The sequence below is a fragment of the Alligator sinensis genome, unplaced genomic scaffold, assembly GCF_000455745.1.
Source record: "Alligator sinensis unplaced genomic scaffold, ASM45574v1 scaffold246_1, whole genome shotgun sequence".
Classification (NCBI taxonomy): domain Eukaryota; kingdom Metazoa; phylum Chordata; order Crocodylia; family Alligatoridae; genus Alligator; species Alligator sinensis.
In genome coordinates this window covers 633,456-637,644 of record NW_005842367.1, presented here as the reverse complement: position 1 = coordinate 637,644, position 4,189 = coordinate 633,456, and the positions used below count along the sequence as shown (strand labels likewise).

The 4,189-nt window shown below is 49.3% G+C and overlaps 1 protein-coding gene across 2 annotated transcripts in view; it reads right to left on the bottom strand.

Moving 5' to 3' along the window:
* The window catches only part of UGDH (UDP-glucose 6-dehydrogenase), a 92,572-nt gene extending 90,572 nt beyond the window's left edge, over positions 1-2,000 (bottom strand). For both annotated transcript variants that reach the window (XM_025210676.1, XM_025210677.1), the window contains exon 1: positions 1,890-2,000. The gene's annotated coding sequence lies outside the window, so the exon portion shown is untranslated. The remainder of the gene's footprint in view (positions 1-1,889) is intronic.
* Positions 2,001-4,189: the final 2,189 nt, after the last annotated feature.

Here is a 4,189-nt window from a genome sequence, read left to right as displayed (position 1 = left end):
ACAAGAGCCTTACACCACTGCTGCTACAACTGGATGAAACAGCCCGTGCACCTCCTGCAAAGTCAATCTGGGAAGGCCTGTGGCAGCCCTTTCTAGTCTGACTCTGCATGCTCCTCCTGGAAACAGAGGCACATAGGGCACATGGAACTATCCCACATACCTGTTTCCAGCAGGAGTGCGGGGTAGATCAACTGGGAAGGCATGTGGCAAGAGCAGGCCCTTCTGTCTGCTTTAGGTTTACCAGATAATGCTAATGCAGGCAGGAGTGTATGCTCCTGTGCAGCAGCATAACTAGGTGGGGACAAGAGGCACACCAGCCCTGGGTGCCAATTTAGGGAGGGTGTCAGATTAGTGCCATCCTCCCCCCAGTCTTTGCTATGGCAAAAAACAGCCCTTCTACCCCAACCCTTCCTTGCCCTATCCAAGGCAGCTGCAGCAGTTGTTTGCAGCAATATCACTCTGGCTGAGAACCACTAAGCTGGTATGACAAGGGTTCTCAACCAGGGAATACCAGATTCTAAAAACTTACAAAGGGATGCCCTGAATCTAAAAAGGTTAAGAACCACTGGTCTATGAGAAGTTTTACACATTCAGCTAGAGTTCAAATGTTTGAAGGATTAGGGCTTGAACCTTTACACAGACTGATACAGGTTATGTAGCAGTATAAAAGCAGCTGGAGAGATATATGCTATTCAAATGAAACCCTGTTGAACAACTTGCATGGAAAGTTATTTGCAACTTGTCAGTTAAAACCACAGTGAAAATTATCAAAGTACTAGAGAACTGCTCATCAAGAATGACTGGAGGGGCAGAGGGGGGGAAACAAAGCACCGCCATACATCACCCTGCTGTGCTGCTGCCCCCCAGGAGTGTGTGCGCGTGTGTGTGGGAGGGTGGCCGCTTCCCACCACTCTGCATCCGGCCATGCGTCACCCCACCCCTGGCCCCACGCCACACCCCTCACACCCATGGGCAACTGGTGCCTCCTGAGTCAGGAGGAAGCACTTGCCCCCCCCACCCAGTGGACAGTCAGCAACTGGGTGGGGGATGGGGAAGGGAGAGTCCCCTGCAGCCAATCCTGCCAACTCGCGAGGGAGTGCGATCAGCTGCAGGGGGACTGCTTCTCCTGGCACCCCCACCCCCCAGCCAGTGCTCTGAGGGGGGGCAGCAATCGTCTTGCCTGCCCCCCCCCCGCCCAGGAACACTGGCTGACAGGGGGTGCACCAGCGCTCTCAGGGGGTGCATGTGCATCCACTTGCATTCCTTATGTGTCACCACTGCTCACACCCCCCAGCCCCCTGCCTAGTATCCAGCCCCGCACCACCCTCCCCCACTCTGCATCTGGCCCTGCGCCTCCCAGGAGCAGGGGAGGACGCAGGGGAGGGGGAAGCTTGTATGCAGCAGTGGCTCCTGCCGCCACCTGCCACCCCATGCTGCCACCGCTGCACATCCAGCCCCACTTCATTCCCAGAGCGGCAGCAGCATGGGATGGTGGGGGGTGGGGGGGGCGGCGCCTGCCACATGCAAGCTTCCCTAGACATGGGGGCAAGGCCAGCAGTGCTGGCCTCCCCGCCCGGTTCTGTCCTCTCTGTCCCTGCCATCATAGCAGTGCTCCACTGTCCCACTCCATCCCCACCGTTTCCTGCAGGGCACTCTAGTTGTTTCAGTAAGCATTGTGATTAGCTGCCAAGACAACCAACCAGGGTGCGCCAAGAGCGTTATGGACAGACAGACAGACAGAGACAGATGGACTAAGCCCTTTATATATACAGAATCATTCTAAATACATAGTACAAGCAGAGGCAGACCCTGTTTAACCAGGGAGTCTGAAATTGCTGCCTAGTCAGCTGTGGAAAGAAAAAAAAAAAGTGTCCTCACGTTATCCTTACCAGATTGATCAACCTTCTCATTGCATGTTCATGAGTACAAATGCATTCACAGGGATCAAATCCGCCTTCTGCCATGATTATGTGGATAAGCCAGAACCTAATGGCAAACACCTAGAAAGGAACAAAAATAGAAGACAATCAACCATCTTGTATCTCAGTTTATTTTGTCCATCAAATTTTAGTTCACTTACTGCAAGGGCTGGGAAGAGAAACAAACACAAAACAGGGTAATCTAGTTACTGCTTTCAACAGAAACAATAAAAAAAACTAGCATGTTTGGTTACCTCTTGCTTGAAGTAGCATTTTGCAAGTCTTCCTGGAGAGGTCCAAGTAATTTTTCGGAAGAACTTGTTTATACTCTAGATTTCACACACTGTTATGAAAGATACACTAACGATACACTGTTATGAATAAATCCACAAAATCATGGTCTCTGATCTGCACACTAAGCTTCACTAGGAGCACATATTTCCCTTAGGCTTAAAACAGCATAACCAAGTTAGTCTTGTGTTCCCCTCCCGCTTAAGGCTTTTGAATTCTCCCTCTAAGTCAACACAAGTAAAATAATAATAAAACCCTGCAACTTCCTTACCACAGCAGGACACAATGGCCTTGTCTAATGGGAACAGGCAGTGCAAGGTAGAAAAAGGATGGAGTGGAGCTACTGTATTGGAGTTGCTGACACTAATTTTAGATCAAAAGAAGTAGGTCACTTAGTAATACTGAAAAAAAGAAGGGAAAAAGTTAAAAGAAATTATAATGGCAAAAAACCTGGGAAATCAAATCTAGTTTATTCACCTGACAAAACCAATTTTTCACTATACACTCCAGCAACTGAGGGCATTTTTATCTTTTATTAATATTTTCCTTGGTAGTTTAATCATTTGCAAAAATGGACAAGAGATTTCCCTAGTTTCCATTCTTATGGATTGGATTTCTGCCCCTACCCCCAAGACACATGGTGTTAGATCAGTTCTGTGGAATGCTGCATTCAGAAGATAACTGCTAACTTGATATCAACAAGGCTAGATTCAGCCTGAGTTTGTGTCAGCCACGCTTAATGCCCACCTGGAACAAAGTGCCTGGCTTGGAGACCACAGTAGCAGGAAGTGGCTGCAATCATCTCCACTTCCCAAAACAGACAATGTTATGTAGAAGGTGGGTAAGGGTGACTTGAAGCTGTACTGCTCAGCAATCTCCACCCATACGGTATCTATACACGTTTCAGGGTGGAAAGGGGTGTGTTTTAAAGCAGCTCTCAGGAGCTGCTCTAACTAACACACCCACAGTGTCTTGCGTATCAGCATCTTACGCTTCAAATTGGCAGCAGAGGCACTTTAACTAAAGCTCATTCCAATTAGAATGCTCCAGTAGACTTGATTATGCAGACAGATTAATTGAGTCTGCTCTGACACGGAGGACTGGAAAAGGGCCAATGTGGTCCCCATTTTCAAGAAGGGGAGGAAGGAGGACCCAGACAACTATAGGCCAGTCAGTCTCACTTCCATCCTTGGCAAAGTCTTTGAAAAAATTATCAAGGCTCACATTTGCAAGAGCCCAGCAGGACAAATTATGCTGAGGAGAAACCAGCACAGGTTTGTAGCAGGCAGATCATGCCTGACTAATCTAGTCTCTTTTTATGACCAGGTTACGAAACACCTGGACACAGGAGGAGGGGTGGATGTCGTATACTTAGACTTCAGGAAGGCCTTCGATACGGTATCCCACCCCATACTGGTGAACAAGTTAAGAGGCTGTGACTTGGATGACTACACAGTCTGGTGGGTGGTGAATTGGCTAGAGGGTTGCACCCAGAGAGTCGTGGTGGATGGGTCGGTTTCGACCTGGAAGGGTGTGGGCAGTGGGGTCCCGCAGGGCTCAGTCCTTGGACCGATACTCTTTAATGTCTTCATCAGCGACTTGGACGAGGGAGTGAAGTGTACTCTCTTGTCCAAGTTTGCGGAGGACACAAAACTGTGGGGAGAAGTGGACCCGCCGGAGGGCAGGGAACAGCTGCAAGCAGACCTGGACAGGTTGGACAAGTGGGCAGAAAACAACAGAATACAGTTCAACAAGGAGAAATGCAAAGTGCTGCACCTAGGGAGGAAAAATGTCCAGCACACCTACAGCCTAGGGAATGACCTGCTGGGTGGCACGGAAGTGGAAAGGGATCTTGGAGTCCTAGTGGACTCCAAGATGAACATGAGTCGGCAGTGTCACGAAGCCATCGGAAAAGCCAATGGCACTTTATCGTGCATCAGCAGATGCATGACGAATAGGTCCAAGGAGGTGACACTTCC